This window comes from Chamaea fasciata, unplaced genomic scaffold, assembly GCF_029207755.1.
Source record: "Chamaea fasciata isolate MVZ Bird 193981 ecotype frontalis unplaced genomic scaffold, bChaFas1.0.hap1 SCAF_5, whole genome shotgun sequence".
NCBI classification, from domain to species: domain Eukaryota; kingdom Metazoa; phylum Chordata; class Aves; order Passeriformes; family Sylviidae; genus Chamaea; species Chamaea fasciata.
Window position 1 is genome coordinate 45,063,773 of NW_027094090.1, and position 24,110 is coordinate 45,087,882.

General features: G+C 38.7%; 1 long non-coding RNA gene across 1 annotated transcript; it reads left to right on the forward strand.

The window, feature by feature from the left end:
- The first annotated feature begins 3,942 nt into the window (after positions 1 to 3,942).
- Positions 3,943 to 23,013, forward strand: LOC136290225 (uncharacterized). The gene is made up of 3 exons (XR_010721051.1): positions 3,943 to 4,028; positions 13,037 to 13,268; positions 22,901 to 23,013. It is a non-coding gene; the product is annotated as an uncharacterized lncRNA (long non-coding RNA).
- Positions 23,014 to 24,110: the final 1,097 nt, after the last annotated feature.

Consider the following 24,110-nt stretch of genomic DNA (forward strand, 5'->3'; position numbering starts at 1 on the left):
AATCATTAAAGCTGATGTACTATCCAAGACTACTTCTGTTGTGGGATGTTCCTGGTGTTAAACAACTGGAAACCCCTGGCTTACTTCAGGGAAGCTCTCAGTGTGCAGGACTCCATGAATACTTCAGGGTCATGCATATTCAAGCAACAATGGATGTATTTTTCACTAGAAGGAAATCCAAAGGACCAGTGAATTTCCTTCATCTTACACTCATACCAGTATGTGTTAATCTGTCATATGACCAGTAATGAATGTAACATAGAACACTGCTTTTACTTATGGGTAATTGAGGGAGGGGGAATAATTTTCAGTTTTATTGGCAAAAATTATTAAAGCATTGTTTTACTCAGAAACATTTTTCTTTCAGTTGAGTAGCATTAATCTCATTACTATGAAGAGCTTTATTTACCTGTGTGAGAGGAGCACTCAGAGCAGCACAGATTTGGAAGTGATGAACAGTTATATCAACATAATACATGTCACATTATGGTAAAAGTCCTCGTTTGTGTGTCCTCTTGTTTAAATTCACTGCTGGGAGCTGTGTCAGCATCATAACAGAGGGAATCCTATAAGCTCTCCTTGGGGTACAGTTTTGAGTGTACATCAGCAAGTGGAAATGATGCTAGCACTTGGCTTCAGCTGCTGATTCTCTGGCTACATGGACCCTTTTATGTCTGTGTTCTTTCCCTTGAGGCAAATTCTTACTCATTTATTCTAACTTTCCTGACTCTTTCTTGATTTTCCTATTCTTATTTCATTCTCTTTCTCGTATCTTGTACTATGTTTCTCTCCCTGTTTTTTTTCTTTTTGATAATGCCTCATCCTTCTTCCCATAACTTCCCCTTCCCTCTCCTTCCCTATCATGTTTTTCATTACATAGATCATCCAGGCTCTTAGTTCTCTATCTCTCTTATCATTCTTCCCCAGTTCTGCATGTTCTTTCCTTGCCTATTGTGGGAGCACAGAGAACACGAAAAGAAACCCCCAGCCACTTCCAGTTCAGCCTACTGCCTCTGCTCCCTATACCAGGGATTTGCACTTTGACTTGGTCCTCACATGTAGTGTTGTCCAACTGAGCCTTTCACTGCCACGTGGATGAGGAAGCCCCAACACTGCTCCCACGTTGGCCTTGTAACCATGGGCATTATCCTACTGCCAAAACATGGTGGGGTCCACGCTGGTTGTGTTGTTTCATTTGGAGCTCCGACAGCGTTTCAGTGTGGCTAACAATGGAAATGATAACAAGCAGGAAGGAACCTTCTGCCACTGTGGGATTGCCTACAGAGTGCTTTACAAAGAGCACTGCTGTTCCCTGCTATGCGTGGTCCATAACTGTACAAAATGAAGAGGCTGATAGAAGGGGTAGGTACCTCTGTTCCAAAAATGACCTGATGCATGCATGCACACTGCATTGAAAGTTTTCTAAGTGAATATAAATTAGAAGGCTGCCTCTGGCAATTACCATCGCTGTCAGAGGAATGTAACCCTTTCCATTACAATTCACCTGGTTGATTCTGTGATGTTATGACATGGAGGAATTTCATTATTCTTTCCACCACAAGCAATGAATTTGTGCCTTCAAGCATAAAATTCAAGTATGCTTGAAGCTTTGCTTTGCTCGCATGATACATAAATGTAATCAGTCAAAGTTTTCCAGTGTTTTTCAAGTTCATGTCACCCTTATTACAGCCTTCTCTAACACATGACTATCACAGGCTGGCATTTTATGGCATAAGTAAAAATTTTACTTTCTACAGGACACCTTTCTGGCTTCCTTCACCTCTAAAACACCAGGAACTTATAAAATAAGAAGGTTCATTAGCAAGCAGCTCTCAAGGTCAACTTTTCTCAGTAAGTATAAACTGGCATAGCAAAGCTTTTACTCCTACTGGTATAAATTTAATCCAGAGTGTTTTAAACCCCAGGTCTTAAGTAAAAGCTGAGAGATAAATTTGGATGGTGGCATTTTGGAGAGGGGAGGAGACTTTTTTCTCCTCTCAAAGCTAAACATAGTTCTGGCAAATAGCCCCAGACTGAAATTCTTGAGAGAGTCATAATAAGCAAGCCAGGGCAAAGAGGAATGTTTTTTTTTCTCCCTGACTAATTCTTCCACATAAAAAGGGGAAAGGTCAAAGATGAACTTTAATACTAATGAAATTCTGAACTTCTGGGCAGTAATATGTCAGAACATTAAAAAAAAAAAAAAGTCAAAATAAAAAGTGTTTTATTGTTGGCAACATTAGGTTGGTTTTATAAGCATATATATCTCCATCCTGGTTTCTTTTAACCTTTGGGAGAATGGGAACTTGGAGATATTAAATTAATGCAGACATTAGGCAATGCACAGTAGGGGTTTTGTGAGTTCAGCCCAGCCCATACTTTTCCTCTTATGTGCCCTTCTGCATCATTCCAGCTGGCTAAAGGAGTCAATTAAGGCTGTCTTCAAGTTATCTCAAGTCCTCTTTCCCTAGCGTTTTTTGACCAAGATGGTCATTCTTGAGGTTAATTTCCTTCATCCTTCTGTCGAGGAATATTTCATGTGGATTACCAAACTCCACATGCTCTTATCATAAAAACAATTCTGTTGATTCAAACTGCCCCTTAGAGAGGCAACTGGACAAATTCATATGTACATGTGCATGCACATTCAGATGTTCAATTAAAAAAAGATTTGCTTGTGCTGAAGTTTATTTAAATTTAATCACTATAGCTGAAATACATTTCATGAAAGCTTTGTTATCTCTTTGGGTTTTGTAGTACCAGCCTTCTTGGGCTGGTAATGTGCAAACAAGATGGTTGAGCTGTCCTTTTCACATTATACATTATCTGTGCTGGTGATGGTGATGTACAACTTTTAATTGTGGGGTGTGCAAATTGCAATCACATCTGTGAAATACAAAGTATAACTTGTAAGTTCAGCAATGCTGGAGTGGCCTAAACTAAAGCCCTAACTGAAAACCAAATTGCCTGTTCAGTAGGATGACAGTAACAAAAATTTGTTATTGACTAATGGCTGCTTGGCTGAATAATTTGGAATGAGATCGTGAATAACGTAATGGTTAATAAGCAAACAAGTACACTATTCATCACGAAATAAACAAAATGCCGTTCTTAATCAGAGAAACCAAGAGCAGAAGCAGCATAGATTTCCCTTTAAGTTCCTGACTGGCCTTTTCAAAATACCTTTTGTGAACCATAAAACTGTACAAACAGTTGATGTGTATATTGTTAGGTTCTCTGTATAAATAGAGGATCCCACATCCTGGGCTTATTTTTTAAGCATTATTTTACTGGAGAAAAATTACTAAAAACACTGTCATCTTGATTATCTGCAGCAAAAAATGGCAGAAACTATTTTGAATTATATTCTCAGAAGAATCCCATTCAACTCTTCAATCCAGAAAAGTCCAAATTCACTGGCACAAATTCCTTCCATGCAACTGATAAGGTGCCGAATCAGCTTAAAGCATTAACCTGTCTCGCAATGAGTACACTTAAGAAGCTGGCAAGGCTGGAAGGCAAATGCAATTACAGAATCAAGCCTTCTTTTAAAGAGTTTTGGATCCTGAGAATCAGCTGAAATGAAATGAATTGGTGTAATTTTCCCTCACCTTTTTCAGGGCAGTATTCTGTTTTTCAAGGGAAAAGTGTCATGAAAACCTCACCTGTGAAGTTCCTCATGTTCATAAATTAGCTTAGCTGGTACAACCAGTTATAAATGTGTACTGCACCTTATCACTGTGCTGTCTCCATATTTTCAACCTAGACTCATCTAGGAACAGCAATGAAAAGTTGGATTTAATGAAATCTTTGTTATGTTTCCCATCTCAAACCTGCATGCTACAACACTGTCTAGGGATGGGAAAGTTTGGGATTGGTTAAGGTCTGACTGGTTTCACCTAACCTTTATGGGAGTCTGGAACATATTCATATCTTGGGCGAGAACAGCCATGGATTCTCCTACTCTTCATCCCAGGCTTTGCATCTATGCTGGGACGGCTGATTTCCCCACAGACGTCTGTTTATAGGTATGTATGGATTTCACCACTAATGGCAAATGCAGCAGCTGTTAATGAGGGCAAACTTTCTCCTCTTTCTGCTTTGTTTCCTTTTTATTTTTCCTCTTCTAGCTTCCTCACACATTTGGTGAGCTTGTGGCTGGTTTTCACACTTAGCAGGTTGCCAGTGGCACAAACCAGGCACTCTGCTGCTTGCTGGAGAGGCCTCTGTCATTGTTTGAAATAAATGGAGAATCTGGACTAATGGACCAAATCCATCTGTGCTTACACTAAGTGTCAGCAAGTTTCACAGCCTTGTTGCTTTCTTCAAGCACAGGAATGCATGTCCAGACCCATGGATATGGGTTAGACTTCAAGTTGCTTTCCCCTCTCCATCACATCATGGTGTCAGTTTGACATGCTCCAGAAACTGGAAAATGCAGTTGTTGAGAATTGTGCTGCTAGAGGGGAGTCAGTCCCATCCAGAGGTGATTATACATCTAGAAATGTAATCATTTAATGCCAGTGCCTCTCAGCCAGCTCTCATGATATTTAACCATGGTTCCATGCACCAATGGGGGAAAGAGGTATCTTGGCTTAAGTTCATTCTTAAACTTCTAAAACACTCTGTTTTGAATGTGTGTATGGATGTAAGCACACTGTGTTTTATTATTGTAGGGTCCATTTGTTATCCTCGTCATTTCTTCACAAATAGTGCATGACTATCAAATAGCAAACTACACAGAAAAGGCATCTACTTTGGAGAAAAAGAGGAATGAAAATCCTATGGGAAAGAAAAGTGCAGGAATGTTTGGCGTTTGGTGGTTATTTTAACTCAGCACAAATGATGATTTTGAAAAGCCACTTCTTCCAAATAAAATGTTGGTTCCCTTCTGCCTCCTGCCCCTCAAACACACAGCTCCCTAACATTTGAAAACACAGGAATTAAGTCCAGGCTGAAGATCTCTAGATGGGGGGCAGGGGGAGAGACTGGGATTGTCCATATGGCAGGAAGTACATGCCACAGTCAGGAGAAACAACTGCCCCTGGGAGAAACTACGTTATTGTGATGCTTCTGTAAAACAATTTCCTTGAGGCACCTAAGAGACTATATAGAAAGCTGTCTAAAGGCAAATGTTTCATATCATACAGCATTTCTTTCTTGCCTAACATGTTCATTAAAACTCGAACTTTTTTTTTTTTTTGAGGCCATGAATTCCTTCTGTTAAACTCACTTGTATTTATTTAGCTGAACAATAATTTTAGTAGGAAATTAAGGATGGACTCTGTCCTATGTGTACTAAGGGTAACTTTTAAAATCATTAGACACACAGATAATTGTGTTTCATTTTGCAGGGTTTTTTTCCCTGATCATCTGAGGAAATTCCAAGGATCAGAGGAAATTAGTTATCTGCCTCTAGAAGAAAGTATGTAAAATTAAGTAGGTTTTTAATCTTTTACACAGTTTGAGAGAGACCTTCCCCTCCTGGGAACATTAGTTTTGCTTCATTGAGGCTTTACAAATTAAAATATATACAAAAATGTTTGATATATGTTGCCAAGGATGACTTCAGAGGTAAAGAACCTTCTTCTCATGAACTCTATGCATTCTCCTCCCTAATCCTAAAATCTTACCCCAATTAAAGCAATAACCTTGCACATACTGGTATAAAAACAGATGTGCAGGATTATACTAAAGGCTCATTTTAGTTGTCCACCATCCTGTTCCTGTGAGCAGCTGGTAACTGGGGGAGAAATGGAACATTTAGAAGAAAATCCTTCTTTTTGAGATCCATATCAACCATAAGTAGTTAACAATTCAGAGGACTTCAGTTACCAGAGGATTAACAATTGAGGGATTTCCTCAACCAAAAGCTGTATCTGGGCATCGCTTTTCACAGCTGCCAACAGAGCCAGCCCTCAGGAATGTATCTAATTCCATTTTGAACACACTTACACTTTTGGCAACATCCTGTGGCAAAGAGCTCCACAATTTAATGACATGCTATAAGAAAAAGAACATCCTTTTGTTTGAAATCTGCTATTTATCTCTTCCTTGATGTGTCTGATCAGTCTGTGTGTTCAGAAACAATCAAGAATTATTTCTTATTCCTTTGCCACACCATTTTTGCTTTATAAAGCTCTCTCTTACCCCAACTCAGCCTCTTTTGTAAGCTTATTGAGTCCTTTGTTATATGAACAGCCATTCTATATTTATATCCCTTATTGAGATGTGGTGAGGACAGTCATATGCTGCGTACCAGAATCTCAAGAATGTTTTATTTACCCTTTGACTAACACCGTGCTTGCATTACAAAGAATGATCAAAAGTTTTCAGGGATTTGTCAATGAATGAGTCTTAGATCTCTTACTTCAGTGTTTATAGCTATTGTTTCCATTTTGCATCTTTATGAATAATTCTGATTCTTTCTCCCCATATAAATTACTCTGCACTTAGTGACTAGCAGACTACTAATTTCATACACCAACTGATTATCGATTAGTGAGTATTGCACAATCCTTGTGGAGCTGTCTGTAACAAACTCTGAACATTCCAGACAATCAAGTGTGACCTGAAATTTTGTCATCTCTGGCACATGACAAATTTTTCAGAAATACAGCAAAGGGGAGTTGTAGTCTACCCTAAATGTAGTGACTTCATTCTTTATGACTATTACTTTTAAATTGCAATCGCCAGTCCCAGATCTTCAGCAGAGGCCGTGCTGTTGTTCAACAGAAAAGTACCATAGCCGATTTTAGAATCCAGAACTTCTGAATATTATTTATTACTTTGCTTTTGAGCTGCTCTGGAAATGACTGTGACGCTTTCCAATTTATGACTTCTGTCAGAGTTGCATTTGACGGCTTATCTTTCTTTTGGTATTTGCAAGTCACTGCTGTATGCAATAACACAAGGACAGCTGGACAGGTTTCCTTAGTGCCCTTCTATCCTTAGAGAGTGTCAGTATCCTGCAGTACAGCTTTGGTCAAGTGTAACAAGCCAGTTCTGGGAAACTCTTCTGAACTGCTACCTTTCTTGGTAGGTTAAAGCTGTTCCAGCTGAGCATAGGAACAGCTGGGTGAGTCTGTCTGGAATTGCTTGAAGATGGGTTGAACGCACCCCTGGAAACAGCAGAGAGCTCCATTTGTATGGGATGTTCACTATCAGCTGGAAGGCCATAGGAGTTGTAACCAGGTGAAATAGGCTCAGGGGCTGATTATTTACCATCTGAGAGACATTGAGAGTGTTGATAGGAAGGACTATTAACACATTCCTTCTAAAAACAAACTCAGTTTTTCCTTAAACAATAGCTTCTTGTTGAAGCAAAAGAACCAGCCACCTTGCCCTTACCATTCAGTTTTTAAAACAAGTAATTAAGACCCTGCTGACAGGATATTAGGTTTTAGGTTTTACTCCTCATGCATCTTTTGTTTATATCTGTATCAAAGGAGGACGAAAATCGAGCATGTATTGGTGGCTAATCTTTGTAGAAGTAAATTACACGTAAAGTAAAAGTAAAAATTACAAAATCAACTGCAAAATCAAACTAAAATGTTGTCCATATTTGAGAATGTCTTTAAATTATTTTAAAAAGTAGTTTGTAAGCTGTTCTAAGGATTAACCATTTTATCAGGCAGAAAAACTGCATGTTATCACGATCTTTCTTTCAAAATGGATAAATTATTTCCATATGGGAATGCAAAAAAGGTAACATGGGACTGAATCAAACTACATCTCAGTAATTTGTTACGTGAGATACTCAAAGCTGTTCACAATCACTTTCATCAGCTTTGGGTCATTCATATTAGAGCACGTCCTCTTAATGAGTTTGTACATTGTGCATTTTATGGAGTATTTTCTCACTTTGTCTCCTTCAGCCTTGTAAACTTAATATAGTAGGTTTGGAAGATGTTTTAGGTTTTTTCCCTGCATTTTGGTTTTCGTACTAACTTATCTCACTTTTCCACCAGAGAGGAAAGACAATGCTCCTAGTGTTACCGGAAAAAAGAAGGTCTGTGGTTAAATCTTCTCGATGTGTATTCTGTGGTGCTATGTGCAGCTAACAATGTCAGATAGGCTGCTGGTGTCACCCAGTGGACAGAGAGGTTGATCACAGATAGGTGTCATGTAGAGAAACTTCTCTTTGTGCAGGAATGGCTTGTTTCTAAGTGACAAAAACAGCCTTAATTTTGCTGTAGCGAAGTTGACAGGATGATTAAAAGTACCTCTGTTCTATTGCCATGGCCGGTACTAATATGTACAGAGCAAAGACAGGAAGCAGTGCACGTTCCTCACCATTAGTAAGAATCGAGCAAAGAATAACCAGACAACAATTAGGGGGTGCTCTCTCCTACTGGGAAAAAGGAACTAAAATAACCAAGCAAAACAGTGTTTGTGCTGGTGTTTATGGAAAGGTGTGGGGATTATCAAAATCCAATTTAATGCAGTTCTGTGCAATGCAAAACATGATTGCATTTTTGTAGCCTAATAAGAGCTTGCAACAGAGGTAAACAGCTTGTCAACAGGGCTGAACAAGATCTGGAGAATCCTCTCTTCAGAGTCTTACAACAGTAATGTATTTCAAAACATGCAATGTACACTTCGCATGCAAAACTTCAATGGAATAAATTACCTATAAATTAATCTCTTACAAAAAAATTCTAGTGTTTCCAGATCACGTATGAAAACTATATAAGTACTTAAAACTAGTATCAGTGCATGTTCCATCCTACACTTTTTCCTGATTTGTGATGAGTACTTCTCAGTGTTGGAAAATGGAAGGTTTCTTACTCTTTAAAAGACTAAAACATGCTGTTGAATGATGTACATCAAGACTTTTTGCCAGAGATGAAGCAATGGGGATGAGAAATGGGGATAAGTGCACACAGATGGCTAGATCATATAAATCATATTTCTTTTCTAATGCTGTGGCAACTGGGATGTGTTTCTTGCCCCTTGCAGGTGGAATGAGAATGACCTGATGCATTGAAATTTAGGTCTGAAAACATCCTTACTTTCTTCCCCTAAAGGCAGATATTTAATGCAGATTTAGCTCTTGATTCTTGGGCTAAAAATCCTATTTGTGCTGAAACGCATGGGAATGCTCTCAAAGACTTCATGAAGGCCAGAACGTCACTTCTTCTGTGCTAACTTTTAAAATGCAAATCAGAAATAATAGTTTCTGTATGACCAGTTTCTCAAGAACTGGAAAAATAGGACATAATAAAAGAAGTAACTTGAATGCCTTAATTGGTAGTGAAGCTGCATGTATGCAGACTCAAATCCTCTTAACATTTAAATTTCAGTGCAGCTCCACTCATATCTAGTGACAAGTGGAATATTTTGAATACAGAAGTCACTGATTATTACTGTCATGCCCTCTACACCAAGATGATAAAAATGCCTGTTCAGTCTCTACTACCACTTCCAGTGTTAACTCTATTGAGAAATTTTCAGGTAACAGTCAAAATTCAGGGATATTGACACAAAAAACCCCCATTCCTTGTTTTAAAGTGTTCATCATATTCCTTATATTTTCCTTTTTTACCTTTCCAAACTTTAACTTGCTCATATTTCTAGTCCTTCTACATACAGACTTACACAAATATAATTTGTGCTGTGTATTTCCTTAGTACCTGGCCATGTGAAGGGAAGACTGTCTTTTATTAAATCACTACTCACTAAGTTTAGACTGTAAGGAAAACGATCTGGTTTGAAATTTTCTAGCAGTATGCCTCTGTGTGGAATGTTTTTTCACTCATTTTTATTAGAAAGTGCTGATTCGTGGAAACCAAACAACAACAAAAGATACTTTGTCACACTGCTACCAAATGACAGATTTCTGCTCAACTGAAGCAAAAGCTTCTTGCGGTTACTAATCTTTGGGTCCCAAATGCCACAGAAATCACACACATACCAGAGAGTTTCCTGGTACTCTGCCACAGAGTTCTCAGGTTTTCAGGTTTTTGGGCCCTGCTTTACACTAAGGGATTGTTCAGGGTTACTCCCTCAGCTGTTTCAGAAAAAAGAATGGCAATTTACTCCATCTTCAAAGAAATGGATCCAAGTACTATTTAGTTTTCAGAAACAGAAGGATTGTTTTGGTAGGAAAATCTTGTATTTCTAAACTTCTGTTCTCCTCTGGATTTTTTTTTTTTTTTTTAATATGAATTTCCTAATTTCCTGTAGAACACATATTTGGATTTGGTGCCCATTTGACATTTCTGGTGAGACAACTTTTTCAACAGTTTAGCAACCAGATAAACAAAAAATTCTTTTTTTTAAAAGCCACTTTGAAGTTTTTAAATGTGTGTTGGAAAACTATCTACCATCTGGTAAAACCCACCTGAGCACAGGGCATACTTCTGTTCTTGTTCTTCCTTCATACAGCTGCTTTGTTTTGTCTTCACAAGTGCTCTTGTTTGTTTTTGAAGATGAGACAGACTATTTTGATCTGCTCCTTAATGGACATTTGATTGTCAGTGAGGTGATCAAACTCTAGGTGTGGCAGATAGGGAATCTGATGATTACTTCAGCTGCACGTCTTTCCTTCCTCTCCCATAATTCTGCAAAGCTGAGTAGGTTAAGCAGCCTGGGATGTCACCCACAGCTTGTCCCTGCCACGAGAAAGATAAAGTATCAGGGGGAGTGTTACCAAATTAGATTAACAAATAAATCAAGTACAGATTGAAGAGTAGCATAAAATTGTCTCTATAAATGAGAGGCCTAGGCCCAGTCATCCCCTATTATCCAAGGCGTGCAGCCATCTCAGCGTTTCAGGTGTTTCTTAAGGCCTGATGCAGCCAGGAATGCTGCAGATCCCCTGGCTCCTGCCCAAACAGCCTCTGAAATCCAGCCAGCAGGAGGAAGAAGGATGTGCTTTAACTAGATGAGCTAACCAGGCGGGTTTTGGTAGCAGCCAAGAGCAGACTTCAAAGGTTACTCCCTGATTATCTGAAGGTCTCACAGGCACCTCTTATCTCAGGCAGTTGATTGTAGTATACCCATTTTTTTATTCACATGAATGTGCTATGTGTGCTGGTATTATTTGTCTTTTACAAGTGTGGTGAAGACGAATTTGTTTAAGAAGTCCTTTGTAAATTGGGGGGATTCTGTAGGTTGTCTGGTCCTGTAAAGCAGGCAGCAGGGATGCCAAGATCCAGAGCCTTAACTTTACACCTCTAATGAAGACATCATGTCATCAATAAACGCCTGCCACTCTGTTCTTGTTCACTCCTCTCTTATTCCTTTAATTTTGCTCATTTTTAGACATTGTGGAACTTGTAAAAAAACCACTGTTGCTATTCACCCATAGGAAAGGTATCAATAAAAGCAGATTTGCCTCAAAGACACATGGGAACCTTGAGCCACCAAAGATGCAGTGAAAAGTCATGTCACCTTGTCCTGTTATGAGAACCTGCAGACACAACATAAAGGACAGCTGAGGATTATTTAAGTTTGAAAAGCTGCTACTGTTCTTACCCACACACAGTTCATCCCATGCAATGGTGCAATGGCTTGTAGGAACAGGTGAACTACTTAACTAAATGCAGAAATCAACTGCTAGTAAACTTTTACCAGCGGTGTTTGCACTGGAGCCAAGCTCCATTTCATTGTTCAAGCTTAGTTCAGATTCCTTACGGTGAATTAACGGCGCGCAGTATGTGCTTTCTCTGATTTACATAGAGCCCAGCCATAGGCAGCTCCTCTGATTTGATGTTACTATTCAGTAAAACAGAAGCCCTGCACGAGAAAATAACAGTAAATAAGGGAATGTTTAATGGCAGAATGAAACAAATGAGCAACTTGCATTAGCAAGATGTGCCATGTCTGGGTGAAGTCAGGTTTCAGAGGATTGCCAAGGGTATTGCAAACCTCTGCTTTAATGGATTGAATGAAAAGACATTCATCTGAGACTAGCAGATTATTTAAAATCAAATATAGACCATCTTGTACTTGAAAATGAAAGGACTCAGGAAAGATGCTGTAAACAATATTCCCTCTGTTTTTCTGACTGCCCTTACACATTTTTAAGAAGGCAAACAAAGTAGTATGACTATGACTCTAAACCAACTCCGAGAAAGAAAGTCTGAAGCTTAGATTTTCTATATATTACACTTGTCAGGTGGTGGCACTTGAGAGCATCAATCAAGCACAAGACACATCAGGCTTGTGTCTTCACAAATGCTGGTTTAGAGAAGCATTGCTCCCAAACAGAGTTTTTTGGAGACTACTATCACAAATGTGGCTGATAATACAAAAAAATTAATCCTCTTTTCTAAAATAGTATTTAAAGATTTAATATGGGCATTTTTCCAAACCTTCACAACTGCAGCTTCATTATTGTTGTAGCTTTTAGAATGTCATATGAAGGCTCTGAGATACTGATAAAAACACCTCATGAAAAAAGAGTGTAAATTCTTACTGTGTGGCATAAGGAAACAGTCAGAAAAGAACCAGTTAGTGACCAGGGGGAAAAGTAGACAATTTATCTCCTCTCCTTGTCCCCCTCATTCACCTGAAAGGGTAGAGTATGGTTCCTGCTACATGCTGTGAGGAGGAGCATCTGATCTATAAGGAGAGGAGTTTCTTACTTGGGAGTTTGGCTGTTCTCTTTCCTCTTCCCTTGTGATCTCTGCACACCTGAGCTAATTGAGAGAGCATCTGCAGTCTGAATTATGCCCTTCCTTACGGGCTGCAGAGGAAGGTCAGACATTTTCTAAAGGTGTATGCAGTCAATTCCCAAAATACACCACCGCTCCTGAAATCAATGACAAAATAGGCCTTGATTGGGGAACTGATAGTGGTTTTGCACTAATAAATGTAACTCACATACTCCATAATACAAAATGGAGAGCTAATAGTGAAAGTTAACCGCACAATTACAGAATCACAGCAATAATAATTCTGTTTTACTTCTTTTTAACAAAATCTGGGTTTGCATGCCAACATTCTGTATTCTCTAAAAATGTTAGCGATTCTACCATGAGACAGTGTGACAAGTAATTTAAATCCTGCAAATACTAATCTTTTTCAGATTTGCATCTGTGAATTACATAAGTCCTTTCAGAAGAAATTAATACGAAGATTCTGTGGCTAAACATACTTAAGAGCTACATAGCCAAGAATTAGAAGAATTTTCTCATCATGAACTCTAATCTCCTCTAAATTTTGATTTTTTCCAATGGTTTGTCCAAATAATAGCAGTTTTGAAGAAAAGTATTTTATGCTACTGGAAAACATGGATGCAAAGAACTACTAAATGACAGGTAATGGCATTCTAACTGGTTTTAATGATCTCTGGTTCTGCTACGTTCACTTAGGGCAGAGAGAATTGAAAGGAGTAGCTGGTATCTAAAGGTGTAGCCCAGAGCAGGATATGAATTATGTTGCCTACTACCCAGCTCCTCATAATGACCATGTCTAGTGTGGGAGAGTTCTTGGGCTGCAGAACCTTCACAGACATATATGAAAGCAGACACTAATGGGACTCCAAAAACAAAGGTACTAGTCTCAGAATCCACCTCTTGAAGAAAGACAATCACCAGCTATGTTTAAATTTAAAGAGAGTGCTTATCACACCTGTTACGATTACTCACTGATTTCATTGTAAGGCAATTAAATATTTGCTGGTTTATGAAGTTTTGCTGTATACTTTAACTATTTGGATTGCTGACAACTGGAAAAAAACTAGAGCTGTTTTATTGCTATAAAAAAAAAGATTCTTTGATTTTTGGAAGAGAAGAATATTAATTGAGAGGTTCTTTCTGACTATAAGTAAGAAGCGCTGTTTGAAATTCAGAGGAAAGATCATTAATAAGAAACAAAGGGCAGAGAACAAACACAAATTGTGATTCATCACAAAGTTTAGACCATTTTTGGTGTTTCCAGCTAATCTAAAATGAAATAACAGTCACAATTTAAAATGCCACTAACTACAGATATTATGATGTAAGCAAACATCACCTTCCATATCTATTTTCAAAAAACTGAAGTTTACCTTATGAAATATAGTTTGAATTTCTGTTTACAAACAAATAAAGGATAGGATAGGTTAGATTTTGAATATGTTCAGCTACTAGTTTATCTTCCCTCATTTAGACTGTTTCCTTGCCCATGTAAGCAGAAAGCTCTGCAAATGAGAAGTTGGGAGTTTTTTTGCTAAATACAGTGGTGTTAGTAGTAGTAGCTTCATAGATTATGTTCTAATATCTAAGCCTGTAAGCTACACATTGTGGATATCTTACAAGGTGCCATTTAATAACTGAAAAATCGAATTTCCCAGAAGTTCAGGAGTAAATCAAAATTACTCTTCAAATTAATAAGATGTATACACTCTCCCTATATGCAATGCACATTTTTACTTTTTCTAGGCTAAATGGTTTCATACATAATAGGAAGATTGAAATGAAATCTAAACAAACAGAATTCTAGTTTTGTTTTACTTGGTTCACAGATTTTTTTCTTCTTTTCCAACTGTTTTATAAATACATTTTTCCTGACTGGCAAATCACTCAAAAAATCTGTTTCACCAAAGCATGTTTTAACCTAACTATAAGACAGCCTCTGTCATAAAGATGTAGAGTTTTGGCTGGATAGTTAACCTAAATGGACAGATAGCACACTGCTTGAAAGTGAAGACCAGAAAGAAATCAATCAGGATTCCTTGGGGCTTCATTCAGTACCCACAAGTCCAGCATCACAGGAAATTATAGCCACCTCTGAATGGGCAGTCAGTATACTTAGTATTTTCTCTGGCAGATCAGAGAATTCTAGATAAACTACAGATAATATTTAACCATCCTTTCAGAAGAAAAAAGAATATTCAGTTGTGTTCTGGCTGCACCTAAATACACTGGATGTAGGGTGGTAGATACTTAATCAAAAATTGTGAATAGAGAATAATTAAATAATTAAGGAAACTAGACTGAAAAAAAAAGGCAGGAATAGGAACCTAACTACATAGAAATAACTGTCCCTTTGGGCCAGACCTATAGTAGGTGGACATTGGCATAAATCCACTGGAGTTTATATTTAATCTCTAGCTCTTAACTTCATTGGTCAGTGGCAAGGCAGTTAGCACATGTAAAAGGAAATAAACTTGGGAGGTGTATTTTATGGGAAAGTTCATCAATTCCAGAGTTTGCAGAGAAAATAATATTCTTAAACAGCCTTCACAAAATGCAATCCTGTAGCAGTTACAACACACCAACCCTTCAAACTGTGGAAGAGCTGCACCCTGCAGTGGTGCCAAAGACAAGCACACACCTTCATGTTGCTACTTGTAGAAGAAACTCATTGCAAAGCACCCTGCAATCCTCACTATGATGAATTCACTAACTTTAAAAGGCAAAAAAATACTTACTAACTTCAACAAGCTTTCATGTTCATGTTTGGATGGAAGAAGCAGACTGAAGTCTCAAAGGGTGATCCAAGACAGTTGGTCATAGGTAAGGAAATCATCAATTACTCCAGGCTTAAGTCTACAAACAAGTTTTACTGCTGTCATTCTCATTTGAATCCTGCAAAGTTAGCTTGTAGCTTAAGAACTGTGGACAGAGACAGACAACATTTGTCTGATAATTTCTGCCTAAGGTAAATGTACTGAGACAGTGCATGTTTTGGAAGGTGATGCTGTATACAAGGAAGACCTGACCTCTCCTACCTCTCAGGACAGGTATACTTATGAGGCAGAGGCTGTGGAGTCAGACATGGACAGACTTGGGAACCCCTAGTCCTTGCTTTCCCTTTAACCACAGTGGGCAGGATTTGGACAGTGTTTAGACCCCAGTAAAAACAAACAAACAAACAAACAAAAAAAACACAAAAAACCCCCCACCCAACATTTTAGTGCATACAAAGTTCCTTCTTGAAATTGTGGTCACTAAAGCCCTTAGCATTGTCTGTGCACGTGGACCATGAAGAATGCCCTGGTGATACCAAGCAGGGGTCTTGGAACTGTTGCTTTTTAATCCAAAAGTCAGTTTGCACCAGCCTTTTCCAGCCTCTGGCAGTCCTACCCATTCAAATATTATGGTAAAAACTAACAGCTTTACTAGACTCATTAACATTTTCATAAGGCTCCTGAAAACATCAAAATAATTTTATATATTTGTTAAATTCTATGATCTGTAACATTCTGTAATCTGTATTTGATAACACAAACTCTTTCAATAATTATATGCCTTCAAATTTGCAGACTTAGTGAAAACCAAAACACTAGAAGCAGCATGAAATTTTCGAATATCATGAAAATCTGAATATGTCTGCAGATTTTACAGAATAAAGAAAAATCAGTTTACAGAAAAACAAACAAACAAGTCACAGTAAGAATATTTGCCTATATGAAACAGTCATGGCAGCTGTTCAGAATTTTATCACCATTTATTTGGAGTTATTCCTTTATACCAGTTGCCAGCCTGGTAGTATGAGCCAAGTAAAGAAATGAGTATGGGTTTGGATACCTGTCATTCTATCAGGGCCTTATGTAGGCCTGGTATAAAATACTAGGCACAGTGCCAGTAGCTCTGTAGTGGGTAGCAGGAATTTTAAAAATCACTGATGCAACCCCTGTAAATAATGGGTTTGTTTACAAACTCCATGCCTGAAGGCACACTTACTGACTGGGGTCACAAAAGTTCTGCCTCTGTTTCTGGAATTTTTGCAGCATGTTAGGACCAGCTCTGGTAACTAAAAAGCAGTGAGAGCCTTTTCATGGACTTCAGTGGTAAATGGATGAGGCCTGAAGTAAGGCAAACAACTGCCTGCTAGTGAATATGCCCAAAAGCAAAATGAGGAACAGCTCATTCACTTTCCCAAGCTCAGAAAAGACATATACAAGACACTTTCAGCTGGGAGGATGGACCTCTGTTGAAATCCTGAATTAAAACAGTTCCAGGCAATTTGCTTTTCCATCTTTTGCCAAGATGCTACTGGAGTAAAACAGAGGTAAAGACAGCCACTCATGTAGGTGCTGTTCAGAGAGATGTTCTTTGTAAAGAATAGACTGACAAGAGAAGTTGTGGATGTCCCGTTACTGGAAGTGTTCAAGACCAGGCTGGATGGGGCCCTGAGTAACCTGCTCTAGTGGAAGGTGTCCCTGCCCATGGCAGGAGGGCTGGAACTCAATGATTTTTAAGGTTCCCTCTAACCCAAACAATTCTCTGATTCTATGATATGCTAAAGAAATACAAGCATCATGTTCCCTGCAATTAAGACACCTCAGAAAGAACAGAAGATGTGAAATTAAAAAAAAAAAAAACAACCAAAAAAACCCCCCCAAAAAACAACAACAACAACAACAACAACAGCAAGAAAAGTAAAGCAATAAATACTACTTGTGCTGTACCTGGCTGGGCATGCCTGCCATCCCAAGGCCATTTCCATTCTCTGACCACTCATTTTTATTAGTCACAAGACCTCCTTCCTGGTTAAGCATCACTGTTATGCTGTTGCTGTAAACAAGCTGAAATACAAAACCTGTTTTTCCTGGTGTATTTCAGTGAAGCCAACACAATCCAAGAAGCTCTCTTTGAACTATGAGTCCTTAATTAAAGAGCCACTTCGCATATCTGCTCTTCATCTGTGAGGCAGGTATAAATTTTTATCCCTGTAAAACAGACTAGAGTTGGGTTAAATTCTTGGTTTAGTAATTCAAATTAAAACCAAACTCTGTTAAATGCTGTGATATTAATGCCATTTCCAATTACTAGTTAATTCCTAGGAGTTCTAAACCACTTTAAAATCTATTGTGAAATTTAAAGGAAGAAAAAATAAGGTCAAATAGCATGTAGGTGTCATGCATGTATAAGCCCTCAGTTGGCCACTTCAGCAACATTTTTATGTCTCTTTATTTAATATTTATTAAGAGTAACATGGATTCTGATAACATTAACCAGAAGAAAAATGCTGATGTTCAATTTACAAGGTCTGGTGGGCCTGAATCTTCAGAGGAAATCACCTGTGTGCTTGCCTTCCCACAAGAAGGGATCTGTTTTTACAGCTGCATCTGAAATTGACACAGAGGATATAAAAAATACCAGTGTTCATCCTGCAGTTTAACAACAGACCCCTTTAATAGGAGACCCACCCTCAAAATGAAGAAAGCTGTATAGAACAATAAGCATCCAAACAAATCCTTGCAATTGTTTTAGCAAGATGGCATAACACAAACCTGGGAGAATGAAAGAAACAGAATGAAGATGAAAATACAAAACCATGAGCAACACTTTTTAAATTACTCTTCTTAAAACAGGCATCTACTAAGATCTCAAAAAGACAGTTATAGTCTTAATTTCTATCCTTATTGAAAACAGACTGGAAAAAGGAGCAGGAAGAGACTTACAGAAGTCAGATGCATTTAATTAGAGGAGAAAAACAACTGCAAGTATTTGCTGGTGGTGACCCACAAATATCTCAGTTCCTTGTTGTATGTAAACTTTTCGGGGTTAGGTCAGTAGCCCCACTTATTCCATAAAGTTACACCAATTATTTTTAATATGAAAAATCATAATTATAATTGAACAATCTATAGAACAAATAGCATTTCATCAGCTCTTTTTATCACCTATATGATGCATTGTGAGGCACTAAGAAGTGGTGAATGAGACAAGAGTGTGCCTGCAATTTGTCTCCATGAAATATCCATCTGGAGCTCATGTCATGTATTCCAGGCACCCAGAAGGCTATCTCCCAATTGCCTGCTGGTATCCTTTGTATATTTAAATTTTCTAGTAAGCCAAAGTGCATCATGTCCTCACAACAAATGGGAAGTTCATTTTTCAAAGCGATTCCCGTCTAGCTTAGCAATTTGGATAACACAGTGCTTTGGGGCTGCTTGAAAAAATGGTGGCATTTGACTCCTAGAAGGGACTTGTAAAGGGGACAAGATCCTTCCCCTCCATGTTTCTTCACCTCCACCTGACTTGCACACAAGATAGAAGTGGTATTTTTCCTCTTCCCTAGTCAATATCCTCCAATGCCAAATTCTCCATGGACTGTTCATCTGTCTGAGCAAAATTCTGGCCATCAAAGACTGTGCCCAGCTTTATGTTTTTGAGTGAAGAGTGTAGATGAAAAGCAATCAACCAAAGTAAACCCAGCCCATTGTCAGACACCCAACTAAGATATGACTCCAGGCTGCAGAAAAAAGCTGGGTTGCACAACATATCACCTCTCTCATGTCCATTATTGTTCACATTGTTCATATCCTTGTATGGATTCATGCTCTCTGCACTAATTTGTGCTCATAGTGCACCTCCCTGCCTGCTAGGAAGGCAAATGCTGCCATGTCCAAAAGGGGTGCAAATTCCAACTATAATGAGACCTGGATAGGGGCTAAACATACTGGTATGGAAACCCACCTTGGAAGTTTGCAGAGCTTTGGCAAACAGCAAGATGCTCAGAGGACAGCTAAAATGAATCAAGGATTCTCTAGTTTTATGGCTTCTGTTACATGCCTCTGCAGAGAACACAGGGACTAACTCTCTATCAGCTCTGTATCCTGGGTATTGGGTCCAGGTGCATATGGATCGGTGAAGCCACTAACCCAGTCACGTCCTTCCTTGAACAAGCAGGTTTGGGAGGAATGGAGGATGAACACAGCTCTCAAGACAAAATCCACCCATGTGACTAAGCACAACCTGCTGATCTCTCAATTCCCCTCCACCAACCGTATCAGCCCTAAACAGCAGATTTCTATTTTGTTTCATCAATGACCTTTCCTTAAGACCACTCTACAAGGAATTATATGATCTTGCAATCTTTTAGATTGTGTTTCACATGAGAATCCTGAGGAGGTTTTTAAACATTGATGGTAAATATTATTAAATACATTAGTCTCAAATAGAAAGGGATCTAGAAAGATGTCCAAGAACATGTAAGTTGCCTGTGGTTAAGCTGGCACCAGAAATGACCACACCAACCTACACATGTACATAGTAGAGATCCTTTGACTGTAAATAGCAGTCAACTTTGAAAGTCCATCCAATTCTTTTTACTTCACCTTCACCACCTTGTATTCCATATACCTGTTGCGCAGCTCTTCATTGCTATTGTTTACTTCATCTTTCTGAGAAAAAACAATAATTTAAATATTTTTACATTTCTTTATCTAACAGCCAAATTTATATCTATTTCAGTACCATGACTGATCTTGAGAAGGAAGCAGAGAGAGTTTGAGGCTGGCTAAACTAACCCAAACCTAGGAGGCATTTATTTAGTCCTGCCTTTAGCTGACATCCCTTTCAATCAGACACTCTGTGCACTGTTCTACATGTCTATATGAGCACATGCCTCCATGACTTTTATCTGTTAGTCCTGAAGCAGTTATAAAAATGTGCAGGTCATCACAGTAGCATTACGGAAACAAAACCATTAAAGGAAAAAATGAGCACAGAAGCTGGTCAATGTTGAGGTAAGTGAATTAGGTAAAACATCAGCTGATAAAAATCAAAGTAATGTTATTTCTTCAAGGCAATCTTTCTTGCTGTTCCAATTTTGGCATAAAATATTGCTCAGTATAAACTTTTTGCTGACCAGGCTAAGCATAAATATTTAAGAGCACTAAGCCAACTCTCATGGCACTAACACAGGAATCTGGTGACAGCATCAGCATATAGAAGTATCAGGAGCAGCATTTTACTTCCAACCTGATGGGCCAACAGGGTCTGCAAACCTTTGCAAAGGATTTCAGGTCCTATGAAAGGGAACACTTTGCTTGCAGGGAGACCTCATGATCTACTTGTGCCATAAAAGTTATCTTCAACCAGATGATTAAATCAGATGATTTCAGAGCTCTGGGAAACGTGATAATATGGAAGAGCCCAGAGCAGCTGCACCACAGAAAGTCTCTGGTATTCTCAGTGTCTGGATGGGCTCTGTCTTCTTCTTGTAACAACTGCAGGCCAGGATCCAGAATCCATGAGAGTAAATGACAGAAACATTTCAGAGAGATCTCTAAAAGAGGTAATTCTAAGACATGATCTGCCTCATAGGTGGGAAGACAACAGCACTCATTTAAATAATCAGAAAAAATGAAGTTTCCTGTGTAAGCCCCAAACAATAAGATTTTTTGTTACTCTTCTTTTTCTTGGCTTTGCAAACACATTATATAGCAATTGGAAGGTGACATACAGAGGCCAGCCAAAAAAAGAAGTTCTACCTCACACATGGGAAAACTGCTTGATTTTATACAGCCACTGACCACTAAACCTATTACTATGAATGATGATTTTCCACCTAAGATTAAATCTGAATATGCTTATAATTTTGCCAGTGCATAGGAACTGTCAGTTAAATAGCAAGATATAACACTAGAAATTCAGAAACTGTGCTGCAGATACAAAATTATGCAAGTTAACTTTAATAACTTGTAAGTAACTAATAATTACTTATCAGCAAACATTTTTTTCATTTAAACGTAGCCTGCTATATAAAGGTCAATGTTTCTTCCTTGGAGAATTGAGCAGGCAGTGTAAATCTTAACTATCCTGATACCTCCTCCATTCTTTGATACCATTTAAGCACTCTAGATGGTAATCAGAAAATGGCTGGTGTATTTGGAAGCTACCATACATTTTAAACCCTTGGCTAGTTCTGTGCGGGGATCCTCCAGGGTGTTAAGGCTATCTTGTACTATGATAGAAGGCTTAAATATAAGCAGCATGAAGAAATCTAGAGCCTGTCCTGTAAGACAACTCTGGTTGCAGCTGCACTATGGGAGGTACATTTTCCTTAGTAAATTATTCAGAAACAAGAATTTAGTGGGAAAGGCTTGTAGACACAAGAAATCCATGACCTGCTGCTGGGCATTCCCTTTACCAAATTAAGAAAATAAACCTGTGATGACAGACCAAGCAAATGGGAGCTCCCAAAGGCCAGGAAAGGGTATGGACTGGTTAGTGGAAATTGCTTGTCTTGACCCTTTAGGTGCTCATCTGTGATTAAGAAAACTCCAACAGCTGCCAGACTATACAGTGCACTGGCAGAGTGCAGAAAGGAAGTGTGCACAAACTGGAGATTGCTGACATAGAAGAGGCTGCCTGTGAGCACAAGAGCTAAGGGTGGAAACAATAGTCCTGCAAACTCAATAGCTCAGAGACACCAAGAGCATGCAGCTCTACACCAGAGCATTTCAGAAATGATTTGTTACAGCCAGAAGGAAGTGGACACCACATTTCAGAAAACATCAGAAGAGATGGTATCATTTCCTTCAGTGCCCATTTATTTGGTTATGGAGCTGATCCTCCATGCTAGGATGCTGGATATCTCTGCAGCACTTTTAACCTTCACCAGCCAAGGAATTTCAGTTCTGCAGCCCCAGTGGCACCTGACCAACTTCATGGCCAGCATTAGGAAGAAAATGAACAAATGCTTTTTTTTTTTTTTTTTTTTTTTTTTTTTTAACATGGCAGTGTCCTTAAAGAAATCAAAAGATCAGTGCAGAGTAATCAATTCTTCCCTTCAGGTCATCAACTCTGTGCATGTTTTAGGCAGAACTGATATAATGCCTTGTGAAGAATTTTTCAGTTAGTCCATTAGTTCTTCCATTTAGAGCAAAAGTGGAATTATGTCAAATATATGTGATCAGATGGTTTCCAGTAGGAAAAATCTTAGTACAATGTCTAAAAGCAGTTAGTTACCCTGTATTCTACTAGCAAAGAGTAGTGCATCTGCAGATCTGTAGGAAACCTTGTTGGCAGATGATTAGAGATAATCAGAGAAAGACTGGATATTTAAAAAAAGATTATATCTAAAAATCAAGGACAGTTCTTGTTTGACAATTTCTCCCTTATGCTAATCCATACTTCAGTTAAATCAGACATTCAGAATAGCTGTTCAGGTATTGCATAATTCTACCCACCTCTGCTAAGAGCCATATAACTCTTACCTCTTTCTTCAGAGATGCTGGATGAGAGTGAGAAGCTGATTGTGACAGGTGCCTGACTGGCATCAATTTGCACAGCAAGAGCTAGACAGGAAGAAAACAGACTGCAGTGCTTAGGATCATACACTGAAGGGTGAGTCTGCTTTCAAAAACATAAACCCCAAAGTTTTTTTCCTTTTGGGGGTTTTCTTTGATTTGTTTTGTTTTTAAAGAGGAAGAGTAGCACCTAGACAGCTAGAATGGGCTTGAGCCCGACCTATGGTTCTGCACTGAGGATTACTTACACTTGCTGAATGAAATGCTCTGGATGCAAATATTTTTGCTGGCGCAATATGTTATGACTCTATCACTCACCTTGAAAGAGGAGGCTAAAAATGCTTTGATAAATGGTTTGAAACATTGCCCAGTTTCACTGGCTTTGTTCTTCTAAGTGTTTGTACCTCTTGCTTCAGCTGCAAAGTTATTTCATCATGTCCTAAAACACTGCTATGCAAAGAACTGCAGTATAACAAGCTATAACGTGGAGCATATTGGCCTAACCAGCCAGCTGAGAGTGTAGACTTAACAGAAAGTGCTTTCTACCCTTTGGAGGCCAAACATTATAACACAGCACATTTACACAGCATGACCTTACCTTTACTTCCAAGAGACACGTTTTCTTTTATCCTCTGTAGTGCAGGCTAGTAAAGCAAAGCTTTTCTTGCATTGTTCTCTTCCAATGGCAGTGATTTCACACTCTGCACATTTGGATTCAAGACCACCCCTTTCAACATCCTCTGGGACTTGGCTTCACCTGGTTCCTGCACTTTTGTACACTAGTGACTTCTGGGGCTAATTATGGTAACCAATCTGCTCACTGAGCTCTCTCCAGCTACAGGTTAGAATGTTACCAGTCTCATACCCAGCAAGGAGCTGCAACTTTTCTCTAAGTTCCTGCAACATGCTGGCAGACACAGACTTAATATGTTCAGTGGTGAGCTCTCATTTGCCTGTGGGATCCAAGATGTTGGGCAGATCCGTGGGTTTGAACCCTCCATAGTGGTTTTACACAGGGACACATCATAAAACTGGATATTTTTCTTTTCTTGTATCACTCTTTAAGAAAGCTTCTTCAAGCCTTCCTGTATGCTCCTCTGCACAGATGACACTCCTGCCTTGAATTGGGCTGAGGAGAAAAAGAAAGCTGTATTATTCAGTGGGATCAGCAGCAGTTAAAACCCTCAGA